General features: G+C 38.2%; 1 protein-coding gene across 18 annotated transcripts in view; it reads left to right on the top strand.

The window, feature by feature from the left end:
- LOC140733456 (myelin transcription factor 1-like protein) overlaps positions 1 to 14860 on the top strand; it is a 444485-nt gene that overhangs the window by 239307 nt on the left and 190318 nt on the right. The window lies entirely within an intron of this gene.

The raw sequence follows: 14860 nt of genomic DNA, 5'->3' as shown, positions 1-14860 counted from the left end.
GTAGTTGTTAGTACGACACTATTACTGTTTGGGGAATTCCAGGGTTCGGAGTTCAATCTCAACGCCATCTGGGTTTCCTCTGAGTACTCCAGTTTCCTCTCACAGTCCAAAGATGTACCAATTTGCAGGTTAATTGGTCATTGTAAATTGACCTGTTATTAGGCTAGTGTTAAACAGTTGGGTTGCTAGGCAGTGAGACTCATTGGGCCAGCAAATTCTGTTCCGTGCTGTATCTTCAAATAAAATAAATAAATTAACCACTCTTCTGACCTGTATGTGATCTATGTTGTGCATCAATGTTTCATAATTATCCCACACTACCAGCTGACATCATGTCAGTTTTCAAAGACAGTATAGTATGTTCACATTTTTGTACTGTACATTGTGCAAGGATAAATGTTAGAACTGCAGTAATTTGAGGGAAATATCAGGGTCACTTCATAAACTATTTCACTTTGACTCACATTGGCAAAAAATGTGAATACAAGTTGGGTTAGACGATCCATGAAGGCAGTATAAATTTAACAGATTTAAAAACAATCATAAATTCATCTTTTAAAGAATATTGAAAAAAAATTTGTCTTAAAATTCATACAAAAAATAAAAGTAGGTAGATGATGTAATGAGAGATGTTGAAAATACACAAAGTGCAGGAGGAATAAAGCAGGTCAGGTAGCATCTATGGCGATGGATAAACAGTTGGCATTTTCGGCCAAGAACCTCTATTCCTTTCTATAGGTGCTACCTGACATGCTGAGCTCCTCCCTCACTCTCTGTATGTTCCTCAAGATTTCCATCATCTGCATTATTTCTTGTGTTTTTGAGAAGTGTCAATTTACTTTGTAGCTTAATTCACCCTTCAATCTATTCCTGCCTTTAAAAGCTCTAATCCCATTGCCAGTGATACTCCTCAGATTGCTTTATGAAAGACATTAAACAATGCAACACTGACAGGCTTTGCTTCCCATTTCTCTATTGTTATACAGGCAAAATTAGAACTTTATAACTAGGAGATGTTTTCTACTTTGATAAAAGAGGGTTCTTAATCTTAGCATGCCTTATTTACCATCAGCAAATAGATTTGGTATTTACAAAAGCCTAGAAATTTGAACAACTTGGCTTTTCGTCTCAGTGCCACTTGTGTGAAAATGGATTTGTCTTCCTATAGAGTGATTGTGGTTTGAATTGCGTCAATTCAGAAATTTGACTTGACATTTTTTGATCAAAGGTCAAAAATTTCTATTGCAACTCTCCTTTCACAAGAAAAATTAATCTCAAGTGTTCCATTTTTGGGCACTCTCTGGACATCCATATTCATAACTATTCCAGGTTGGGATTTTACTCAGGTAATTCCTGAGGCTTAATGCTTCTTACCCACACATTGACAACCCCCTGCCAGACAGCTGAAGATATGACACCCAGAATGTCTGAATCTCTCAGAATGAGAAACAGAATCCGGTCTATCACTGACGTATGTTGTGAAATTTGTTGTTTTGTAACATTGAAAAAAATCACAGAAAAATAGTGTGAAAGACGAGTAACATGGTACTCTTCATGGGTGCATGGACTGTTCATAAATCTGATGGGGAAGAAGCAGTTCCTAAAATGTTGAGTGTGGGTCTTCAGGGTCCTGTACCTCCTCATTAATGGCAGTAATGAGAAGAGGGCTTGTCCTAGGTGGTGAGGGTCCTTGATAATGGATGCCGCCTTCTTGAGGTATCAACTCTTGGATATGTCCTCGTGCTGTGACTGAGTCTACAAGCTTTTCCAGCCTCTTTTGACACTGTGCATTGGAGCCTCCACATCAGTCATGTAACCAGTCATAATGCTCTCCACGATACTTCTGTAGAAATTTATTAGAGTATTTGGTGATATACCAAGTCTCCTCAAGCACCTAATGAAGTATAGCCATGGACATGCATTCTAAATGATTGCATCTCTATGTTGGGGCCAGGATAGATTATCAGAGATGTTGATGCCCAGGAACTTGAAGCCACTCATTCTTTCTACTGCTAACTCCTTGGGGAGTTTGGTGTATGTTCTCATGACTTTCCCCTTCCTAAAGTCCACAATCAATTCTTTAGTCTTGCTGACCTTGAGTGCAAAGTTGTTGTTGCGACACCGCTCAACCAGCCAATCTACACCTCCTCATGAGCATCTGAGATTCTTCCAACAACAATGGTGTCATCATAGAATTTATAGATGGTGTTTGAGCTATGCCTAACCGCACAATCATAAGTGTAGGCATAGTAAAGCAATGGGACAAGCATTTATGCTTGTCGTGCAGTTGTGTTGATTGTCAGAGAAGAGAAAATGTTATTACTGATTTAACTGCGGACTCCCAATGAGGAAGTAAAGGATACAGTTACAGAGAGAGCTACAGGTTCGGAAGTTTTTTGATTAGTATTGATGCAATGATGGTTCTGAGCGTTGAACAGTAATGAATAAATAACAGCCTGACGTAGGTATCACTGTTGTCCAAGTGGTCTTTCAGCTTGATTTACTGATCCTCTGACACATGAAAGTCTGATTTCCGTAACCTCAGATCCACTTACCCCAACTCCAGCCCACTGCAGGCCCAGTCATCTCTTGGCTGCTGCTGGAGTTTGCAGCAGTGACCTGCAACCGAAATGGTCATTGGTGTTCTGCACAATGAGCTAGAATTGCACTTTTTAAGGAACACAAGAGTTTCTGGATTGCACTTTTTATTTTTTTATTATTTCTGTAAGTTTATTGTGTCCCTGACACATTTTTATTGTTCTGCCTGTAATTAAATTCCAAGCTTAGAAACCAGAAATACATGAGCTCTAATTTTTATGAATAAAATTGTGATTTCTATTATAAATTGTATTTAAGTTAATTTCTTGATTAGTTGCTACTTACTGCAAAGCTGCATTGATTCACTTAAAATCCAAATTTTGAATTCATTGCCTCTCCAATTAACAGACTGGAAAATAGTGTAATGGATGGTCAATCTGACTTTATTTTGCTGCTCAACTTGAAACTACTTTTTCCTCTGCCCATTAATGATAGAACGTATTCAGATAGTGGGAAAACTGATGCTCAGGTTATGTCATCATCTCAATGCCTGTTTCCATCTTTATTACAAAAGAAGAATTGGAAATATCTCATAGAAATTGAGAGAACTTTACACCAATCCCAACACTCTGCAACACCAGTTATGAAACTCTAGTTTACAATCTCTATGTGTGCATGTGTAATTAATATTATGTAAAGCTCAGTAGCCCAGTAAATGAATTGTTCCATGTTTCCTTCTTGGTCAGGTCAAAGTTGTAACATTTTGGGTCAGGGTTTTTTCAGTATCTTGCATTAGAAAATAGAAAATAAAAATAACAGGTCATAATTACAGATACTTATATCGACGAAGCGCATTGGAGTGGGTGGAGAGAGGAATAAATTAGATGTAAGATATATAATCCAAATTTACAGAACTATATTTAACTTATTCCACAGAGAAATGGCAGTAGTGTTCTTGGTCATCAGTCAAAGCAACAGCAGTGTACAGCAATTTACCAGGTTAAGCTTGCAGCCACACCACTTGCACAATAATATGATGGAACCAATGAATAACCCATTAGGGAGTTTGCTAAATATTTGTCCTATTTACAAAAGTAAGTCACTGTGAAGAAGCCCAGAGATGTGCAAGGGATCTGAACTACTAGATTGGTGTACCCATCATTCTGTGCACCATCTCAGCAGGGGCAAGGACGGAAACCACCACAACTTCTCCAAATGGCCTAACTGCAGATATTATGAAGTTTATCTATCTATCTATCCCTGTCAGTATTGGTACAGTTGCTCCGTTCATTTATTTTGCTTAAGACCTTATAACCATATAACCATATAACAATCACAGCACGGAAACAGGCCATTCCGGCCCTCCTAGTCCGTGCCGAACTCTTAATCTCACCTAGTCCCACCTACCCGCACTCAGCCCATAACCCTCCACTCCTTTCCTATCCATATACCTATCCAATTTTACCTTAAATGACACAACTGAACTGGCCTCTACTACTTCTACAGGAAGCTCATTCCACACAGCTATCACTCTCTGAGTAAAGAAATACCCCCTCGTGTTTCCCTTAAACTTTTGCCCCCTAACTCTCAAATCATGTCCTCTCGTTTGAATCTCCCCTACTCTCAATGGAAACAGCCTATTCACGTCAACTCTATCTATCCCTCTCAACATTTTAAATACCTCGATCAAATCCCCCCTCAACCTTCTACGCTCCAATGAATAGAGACCTAACTTGTTCAACCTTTCTCTGTAACTTAAGTGCTGAAACCCTGGTAACATCCTAGTAAATCGTCTCTGCACTCTCTAATTTAGTGATATCTTTCCTATAATTCGGTGACCAGAACTGTACACAATATTCCAAATTTGGCCTTGTACAGCTGCAGAAGGACCTCTTTACTCCTATACTCAATTCCTCTTGTTATAAAAGCCAGCATGCCATTAGCTTTTTTCACTGCCTGCTGTACCTTAGTACAGCAGTAACATCATGTACAAAATTAATGAGTTCTGCATGAAGCAGCACCAATGCAGTCTTTGATGTTGCAGAATAAGAACTGTGCAGTGGAGCTGGAGATAAAGTATTGCAGTTAGAAGTCTGGGATATAGGATTGGAAACCAGTCCTGAAAGTTATCGGGGTTCAGAGATTTTTACAAATGTTGGTGGAGTGTGTAGAGGGTGCAAGAGCATGTAAGTATTTATGAAATAGAACCTTTAGAGTCTTTAGAATGTCAGATAAGGGCTGAAGCTTGTGAATCAGATGCTCTTATAAATATGAGATCACAGAGCACACAGGATAGAAATTTTCAGAGATGTGGGCAATGAGATTAGCATTATTAAATACTCTGAGTACTGGTGGACAAGATTTGTGGGAATGGAACTTGGGTGGAGGTCAGAGACATGAGAACACTGATGAGCGAATCAGGACCATAATAACATTTACAGGTGTGACAATTAACTGAAATGAGGACAGTGAATAGTCTTGAAAACTAAAGTAGGTCTTACTGGAATGAAAGTTTGCAATGATTGAGAGGAAGTATACATATATATCTGGATGTGCAATATTAGCCATTAGTCAGCAGTCAGGAATGACTGCATTACAAGATATACTCCTGATTTCATCAAAAGAGGGGAAGTGCAGTAAACCAAATGAACATCATTAATGAAGAGTCATGGAATTCCACAAAGGAGCTTAATTGAATGTCTCCATCAACTTCTCCAGATGGTCAAAGAAAATGAGCAAATACATTGCCAGAACAGTGAACTCTAAAAGTAAGGAAGATATTCATATATCTGCCACCTTTCAGGATATCATAAAATATCTTTAAGACATGAACACTAGTAATAGTTATACTGTAAAATAGCATTGCACCCATTCTACACATAACAACCTCCCAAATGGATCAACAAAACAATGAACAATTCATTCTATTGTATTTAGTGTTGCTGGCTGAAACATAAATATATGCCAAGACTGTTGAGAAACTGGAAAACTGCATTAAAAAAACAAGTTCAAATAATATAGGAAGACTAAGTAGCCTCCAACCTGATGGGATAAACAACTATTTCTTCTTCCGGTTAAAAAAAATTCTCTCCCGGTTCCCTCCTGTCACATTCCTTCATCTCCAGTTCTTTACCTTTCCTCTTTACTTTTCTCAATCACCTGGTTTCTCCTATCACCTTCCAGCTATCCTCCTTCCCCCCCCCCCCCCCACCCCCAACCTCCATGTTTTTATTCTGGGATATACCTCTCCTTCCTTTCCAGTCCAAAAGAAGTGCTTTGGCCCAAAACATCAACTGTTACCTCATTTCCATAGATGCTGCCTGACATGCTGAGTTCCTCCAGCATTTTGTGTGCATTACTCAAGATTACCACTATCTACAATCACATTTTTTCATTGCTAGTCTCACTCATAAAATGATCCTTTCACACCTCAGTGTCTTCTTGTCTCTCCCTTCTATATACCTCCCACACAAGTTCTCTTTACTGACCAGAGCTAAACCCAGGAAAGAGCTTCTTCAACTGCCGGTGCAGAGAGAGAAATTGTGAACAAATATTTTCACTGTGTGGGAATTTTGTATGAAATGTCCTGATGTCTACAGTATGTCTGGCAGGTAAACATTTCTGCTGCTAATGTATACACTAATATGCTCCGTAAAACAAGAAAATATTCCATCTTTCTGGTGTTTGCTCTGAATAAGATGAAATTCATTTTAATTCACTTGAGCATTAACTTTTAATTAAATTATATGTACCGTATTCAGTTGAAAATTTAGTTATTAACATACATCCTTTACTTCATCATATGTAGTGCTTTAAGATGTGCTGTCAAAGATATGATACCTAGACGGGTGATTGAATGGCATGTAATACCTTTATGTATGATGTCTCTGTAAAGAGTTATACGTTCGCTATTTATATAAATAATTTTTATTCAGGGTTAAATAAGGAAGGATTTATTATCCTCATACTGCCCAAGTAATATTGAATCAGTTAAATTTGGCCTCCTTAATTTAGTCATGGGAAAGTGCAATTTAGACTTTGAAGTTCAAGTCTTGAACATATTAAAACTATGCATAGCTCAGTGGTGAATTTAGAAAAGCTTGCAGTAATACCTGCTCTGCTAACTAACTATAAAAGTCGTGCACAATGGGACATCCAGCTGGGTGGACAGAATTTATGATCAGCAAAGGAAAATGCTGCATCTGAAAACCATCCTCAGCAAGAGCAACCTCTGGAATAACAATAGTTTGCAGATACAGATCAGTCCTCTTTGTGGTGTATGAAGCACAAGATTTGAAGCCACCAAGCTGAATGTGAGGGTCACGTACTTAGTAAAAGCTGGAGAATGACCCCATGAACACAAGAAAAGTTCCAAGGTGAGAATCAGAATAACCGGGACTAACCAAATGCAATAACATATTTGTAGGAACTCATTTTCTACTAATCAAAGTTGCAAGCAGCAGGCGGATTTATGTATTATGTTATGAATTGTGCTTAAGGCCATTAGGGCAAGTAACTTGTTACAATTCAGAATATATACACAGTACTGTGCAAAAGTCTTAGGCATAGATATATATAGCTAGGCTGTATAAATCAACACAAAGGAAAGTCATGGTGAAGAAGAATCAAGAGAAAAGCTGTAGTTGCAAAAAATTTACATCAGGCCGTTGTTCACAAGGAACTATTACTTGATAAAAGAAATTCAATCAACTGTAAGATTGTACAGGACCACTTTATGCTTTGGTAAACAAAGCAAAAACTATTAACTCTGTTGAAAACTAAGCCTGAAGATTTAACTCGGTTTCACTTTCCACAGATGCTGTCCGATGTGCTGAGCATTTCCAACATTTTCAGTATCTTTAGTCTTCAGTCCTGAGTACATGTGCTTTGGGAATTTGGAAATCACACTTCTTTCCCGTAAAGCAGGGTTTCCAAAACATGTTTAGTTAAGATTGTTTCTATCTGCAAGCAATAATGGCCCTGGTTTTAGTAGCTCTGATCAATTGGGCAGAAATGTACGAATATAAAATGCTGCTTTGTTTCAATTGTTGTCCCATGATAATTGACAGCTCTTGATTTTTTTTTTCAGTTACCCATCCAACACCAGATCTCTGCAATAAGCACATTCTAGAAAAGGCTAATCTTTCAGTACTGTTCAGACTCATTATTTATTCATTGGCAAGCTACTATTCTGGACTCTAGCTGCTAGAGGGAGCTTGCTTAATGTGTCATTTCCTGTGTACCTGCAGCTGTTGAAGGAATTCAGCTGCTCTTTAATTAAATACTTTTTTTATTGGGCAAGTAGAATAATTGTAGAGACGGAATTGTTAGCTAATTGGAGAATAAGGTTGCTGAATAAAGCACCATTCACACAGAGAAGGTAACCCATCAAGTGGAATAATGGAGGATTGCTCTTTTTCGAGCAAGAAGGTTAGCCACCAGTGCGCTATAAAAAGATTGCCTAATCGCTAATGAAGGGTACACAGAAATGAGGGAGAAATGAGTCAGCCTAAGGCAAGTTACTGCAACAAGTCCACCAATAATTAGAATTTGAAAATTAAAAGAGAAATCTGCAGTTGCTATAAATGTGAAATAAAAACAGAAAATGCTGGAAATGCTTATCAGGTCAGGCAATATCGTGGAAAGAGAGAACTAGTTAATGTTTCAGTCTGAGGCCCTTTGTCAGAACCAAGTCTTACAATGTGATCTGCTCTAGAGAAACCAAACAGAGATGGGTTGCTTACTGAGCATCTGAGTTCAATTCACAGGAGATAACCCCAAGCTTCCATTTCTCTGTGATTCAACTCTTCTCTCGCAGCTGGCCAAGTACTGAGCTGTCTTACACTGTTACAATGATACCAATACAAGCTTCATGAACAATACCTCATTTTCCTGCTGGCCATCTTGCAACCTTCCACATCCAGTATTATATTTTCCAACTTTTGGAACTTACTCCCTTTCTGTCAATACAGAACTATCCATTTCTTCCAGGTGTCATTTTGGCTCAGAATTTCTTTCTTTAATAATATAGTTTTGCATGCTGACACATCCTACAGCCTTGCTATTAACAATACATTACAAAGCCAATGAACTATAATGTGCTTTCATTGCTTCAACTATTTCATTTCCGCAGCAACACACACAAAATACAAGAGTAACTCAGCATACCGGGCAGCATCTATGGAGAAGAGTACACAGGCAACGATTGGGTCGAGACCCTTCATCAGGACAGACAGTCCCTCATTTAGTCTCACCCTGTCAGAGATATTCCTGTGGTGCTGCTGAATACATTCATGCCTTCTCTGCTACTAAAAACTAATCTGTTCTCATACTTTCCCAGTTCTGATCAAGGGCCACAATCTGAAACTGCGACTTGTTCTTCATTCCACAAATACTCCCTGACTTGCTATTAGAAAGCCTGCTGCAAGCCCTCACTTCATAAAGAACCCACAGCACTCCTCTGCCTCCCCCACCCTAGCCCCAATAAATTTCTGAACATCAAGTTTTGCTTCATCCAGTGAATTATTTAGGGGAGAGGAAAGTATAAAAGGTTAAGGGTGGATGCTTGCCTCAGGAAATTATTTTTGTTATTGGTGCCACAAGCACCAATCTTTGCCTATTGCATTTAAGGGCCAGCTTCCATTAACAGAAAGGATATATTTAACTTGCATCCTCCTATGCATAAAATTGTGAAGGTTATAGGCTTTGTTGCAGGGTACTAACCTACCATTTGAATTGTGAGAAATTTGTAAAGATAAATGATCATTCAGGTGAACTGTTGGTTAGAAATATTTTCTCAATCACCACCTGATCCTATATTCTACATTATGTTCACAGTTTGGCTTGATGGGCTTTGGGGATTTTGAAATGCATGTAAAGATTCATCCTTGCACTTGTCCATATAGAAGGTTTGAACAACAACAGCTAGCAATCAGGAATGCCTGAATGTGTTTACATGACCTTTCAAAAGTGAGGGAGACCAACCACTTCACGATCATCATGACTGCCATGCTCACATGTCCCTGCTCCTCTTCTAGCTAGTTAAAGAAACAGGGAAGCACTCAGGAATTCTCAAGTTTAAAATCTTGGATGCACAAACTAAAGCTTTATTTTCCGAACACCCTGAAATATCTATTATGAAAAGAAAGCAAAATATAAAAGCAAAAATTCTAGTATACTTTCAAGATCGCAATCTGCCGAAGGACAAAATGTGTATTCTAAGCTTTGGACATTTTATAGTAGCATGGTTGCCACTCAGTATATTGTTGGCAAGAAAATCATACATTTCACTTCGAAGTAGTTTTAATATACCTCATGTGACAATCCACCAGTTCTCAATAGGAGCAACACTCATTATATTTAGATGGGCTCTGGGACAAATGGTCTTCCTGTATTATTCTCTGACCTGCTGTTGCAATTGGTCGAACTCAGCCCTTCATGTGGAAAGCAACTTCTTGATATTTGGACTGTATTTTGGAAACATGTTTTGGTGAAAAGTATTTGCACTCAAGTTCTTGGCTGAGGAATTTTAACATTGGGGATATTGCTATAGAGGAAGTCGGAATCTCAAGTGGCTCTCAACATTTCCTTGATCTGAAAAACTCTCAAGTGATAAGTAATTTTGTTCTCTAAATTGTTGTTTCATAGTTAAGGTTTTAAGAGGAATGAAGTGAATTATTTCAGATTACTGATGACAGGAATGGGTGACCAAGACATCAACAGATTAAGTCTGAATAGCTTTGTTTTTAATCTGCTAGCAGAAAGCCAAGCTTAAAAACATATCAAGATATTTGCTTGCTCATAATTCTTAGCTTTGTTACTAATAAAAAAGACAGTCCATGCAGAGCAGGAAATGAAGATAAATTACAATTCTGATTTTATTTTCTCTTACTTGGTCTTGAGAGAAGTACCTAAAGTCAAAATTTGGGGTGAATGTCAGAGTTCACCCTGACATGATTATGCATCAGTCACAGTCAAAGGAGGGAGAGCAATAAAATCATTAATCAAATAAAAAGATTACAAGGACCAACCTGCTTCTACAAATATGATCAATTGCATCAAAGTTATACTTGTCTCAGACTATTAAAATAAAAAGCTACCTGTGATGACTGTGAAAATCAGAAAATTGTTGAGTTCTGAGAGCTGGTTTCCTCCATTCATAGATTCAAGCATGGACATTTTGGTAAATTCTAAGACATCTTTAGAAGACATCCTGATATTTGTTTCAGAGAGGAAGTAGTTCAGATAGGGGGCACCTCTCTCTCTCCTGATAGAACTTCAATCCATAACTGCTTTATCCTCAAACAAAACTGCTGGTTCATTTTGATCTTTAAAGCCTTTCTGTCTCATTTAACTTGTCCTAAATTTATTGATACAGCAGCAGTACTTGCCTCCAGTATTGCTAAACTTTTCTTTGAAGACGGGCTCATGTCTGTATTTGTTGATCTTGTCAAGAGTCTGCTCTATACATAGTTAATAACCCCTGATCCAGGATTTTAAGTTAGGGTCATAATTTAGGATTAGAGAAGACTGATGCTCCAATCCAATACTCTTGAATTAGAAAACACAAAATGGTCTGAAATTCCACATGTTGCCTCAAGCTTTAGCTTTGATCAAACTGCTGAGAAAAATCTTTCTCAGCTGTGGTGCAAGGAAAGGATACATCAAACTACCTATTTTGCATTTTGAGATAGGAAAATCAATTGCTTCCTCTTTTTTTTTGGTCATGGGACCATTTTAGACATTTCCTTATAGTTTGTTGTAGTGGATACAGAAGCAAGGCAGGAAAAAGAAAAGAAAATTGAACAAGGTACCAGAGATAAAGACAAACCCCAGGAATGCACTTTCACCAAAATTTGCACATAAGTTATTCTCACAATTATGTTTCCGAAGGCATTTAATTAAGGGTTTGTGAAGGAAAAGTGGCTAAGTAATTCTATGTCCTAACTCAAACTAACCTCAAAGTTTGCCTTGAAACAAATAGGAACAACCATCTGGTCTTCATATCAAAATTCCTGATGGTTCCCAATGAGGCTGCACAGAAAGAAAGAGGGAATGCAAACAATCTTTTAGATTTTTGCTGTTGTCATTGTAAACTTTTTTTGCTTTTCAGTTTGATAAATCCTTCTCATACTTCCGCTTTTGGCTTGGCTTCTCTCTCATAACTTTTTTATTATATTTGTAACCTATTCTGTTTCGATGTCCTGTTTGTTTAGATTGGGAGGGATGTGTGGAACATTGGCTGCAATAACCAAATAAGCCAAAGCTACATTTGAATGTGAGTTATAGAGTCAAGGTGGTTTTCAGCCATTCTATTCTCATCCCCTCTCTTAATCTTAGTACTGTCACAGTCTCTCACTTGCCTTGCTTCAGATTACTACCCAGTTTTTTTGCTCTTCTGTCGCTTTGTTCACCAGTGACTCTGCACTTACACTAGCTTTGCCCAGGAAATGATCACAAGAAAGCAGGAGCTCTGAATCTCTCTCATCCTCATGGAACCTCTGTCAGCTGTCAACGCTCATATTTATTAAAAAAATAAACTAGATTGATAGAAAAAAAAACTGTACTTCACAATCAACACCAATCCCTATATTCACTCAAAGCACTCAACTTTCAAACCTGACTCACGATACTCTTGTGTTTGCCCAACCTGCTCTATCTCCTTGTCCCCATCCCTTTTAGTTTCCATAGATATTCTCCTTAAAACAATCAGCTGTGTATTTTGAATTGATGTTGTATGTGCTTTACTGTTGTTAAGTGGATACCACACCATCTAAAATGAATGGTTGAATAAGCCAAAACTTGATGATAGAAGTGAAACATATATGAAATCATTAAAGGCTGTAAATAGTATCTGTCTGAAACACATATCAGGAAAAAAGGACCTTATCTGAATTTGGGGTCTCACACCGACATCAGAAGATCTTTCCAAAACTGGACTGTATTAAATAAAGTCAAAGTTGAATTTATTGTCACGTGCATTCAGTCCAAGTATGCACAATAACAAACTTACTTGCAGCAGCATCACATGTACATGGCATCAAACACAACATTCATAAGAAAAGCATAAATCAAATGTAAATTATTAAAAAAAATACTTTTGGACCAAAAATACAAAGACTTTTGTAGTGCTAAGTGCATTGCGGAACAAAGCTTTGGACGAGGTATTTTATGGTCAAAATGAGACTCTAGGAAAATAGCATCATTAAAAGCATAAAAGAATTATATGAAACCGAGCACAGAGCAGGGGAAAATATTCTACCCATGCTCCACACCTGAGGGGACCCTAACAAGTATGAGTGCCACTGGCTGGAGACCTAAATCTGCTTTGCTGACTAATTTAAATTTAATTCCCATTTTCTTTGAGTAGCCTGGCAATGTTCAATTTAGGTGTCATTTTTTCCTAATATGTGCATTTGTGTGTGAGCTATATTTGTTTGGGGGAAGGTACAGTGCAGTGATCAGGTGCTTTTTTTCCCTTTGTGGGTCACTTTGTCTAACTCTCTCCTATTCTCATTATCTCTTTCTCTCTTCCTGATCTCCATCTCTTGTCTCACCATCCTCTTCCTTTCTGACCTCTCACTCAACTGCTTCTCGTCTTTTTCCATCTCATCTCAGTCTTCCATTTCCCTTTCTCTCATTGTCCCCTTTCTCTCCTGTCTCTTTCTTTTTTCTTGGTTATCTGTAGTATTTTCCCTCTTTATTTCACCCTTGTCTCATTTCTATTGCCTCAATCATCTTTATTGTCTCACTCTCCTTTGCTTCATCTTTTGCCTCTTCTCTCCCCCTCAGCTCTCTTCCCCCATTTTTCCCTTTATTTTTCTTTATTTCTTCCCTTTATTTTTTTCACCTGTCTTGTTTCATTTGCACTCTGCTTCTGTCTTTTTTGTTTCTCTGTCTCACACACACACACACACACACACACACACACACACACACACACACACACACACACACACACACACACACACACACACACACACACACACACACACACACACACACACACACACACACACACACACACAGTCCAATTTAAATGTGTGAGGCTGGGATTCTCCCTGACAGGTGTAACCCATTAAATGCTGACCTTTTCTTTCAAAAGAAGCATGTGGAGATAATTATCTACCTTTCAAACCCCCTCATTAACACGAGCAATGGTATCTGTTCACCCCCTTGTGCTGTTCTGCTGTCATAACTTCACCCCTGCCCCTTTCTCATTTTCAGTCTCTCCCTCACAGACATAAGAATAGCATTTGTAACATTAATAGAAATTATTTCATCTTTAATATCTGTGCCTGCCGGGTTTATTGAGAAATTCAGCTTATTATGACGGCAATGTGATCAAATTGTACTATCTTCCTTGCTCCTTTTCAGTACAATTCTTGAACAAAATAACACTGCCTGAGATCTTCTTTAGGTTTCAGTCAAATTGTAACTGGCATTGTGTCTTGTGCTAGTTTCATAGTTTCAGATGAAGGAGATGTATTACTATGGCTGGTGGAGGCCAACGAAACACATTCCTCTATGAAGGAATGAGATAACTTCTTGGTGGAAAGAAAGTGTCATAAAATGTGTGTGGGATTTCACAGAGTTTTCATTTGGCCATCTATAGATATAGGAGCTAGGGATGTGCTTTCAGATGGACCCTTTTCCACTTCCCTCAGAGATGATGTTTCATAGAACTGCATTTGCAAGTGATTATATTAGGGCAGCTAAAGGACTGCAGAGGAAGCTTACTTAGGCTACATCCACACTAGACCGGATAATTTTGAAAACGCCGGTTTCGCATAAAAACAATAGGCATCCACTCTATGCATTTTTGAAAATATCTCTATCCACACTGAAACAGAGATTTCAGCAAATCTCTTCCAGCTCCGCATGCGCAGGACACATCTACCGAAAACAAGCGACATGTTTGGTGTCGAATCTCACCGTAAAAGTACACGTTTGTGTAGTTACAGACTAGAAAAACTTAAACCGACCGACAGCTATTGGCTCTCACGCAGGAGAACTTAAAACTTAAAAAAAACAAATACTGGAGTGTATGGAGACAACCGGCAGAGAGTTCACGGACAGATTGACCTGGCTGACAACGAACATTGAAAAACTGACTAACTCTGTTGCATTAATAAAGCACCTTGTTAAATGTATAAAACATGTCTGCATCAGTGTTATCTTGTATTTCCATACAATGTTACATTAGGCTGTTACACATCTATTGTCAGAGAAGTACGTGCATAAATAGGTAAACCACCTTTATACGAGCAAGGACAGAAAACAGGGCAAAGTGAGTATACTTATTTATTCAGTTAAGTTAAGG

This window comes from Hemitrygon akajei, chromosome 9 (assembly GCF_048418815.1).
Source record: "Hemitrygon akajei chromosome 9, sHemAka1.3, whole genome shotgun sequence".
Classification (NCBI taxonomy): Eukaryota; Metazoa; Chordata; class Chondrichthyes; order Myliobatiformes; family Dasyatidae; genus Hemitrygon; species Hemitrygon akajei.
Note: the sequence above shows the minus strand (reverse complement) of the source record. Positions and strands in the feature narration are given on the sequence as shown.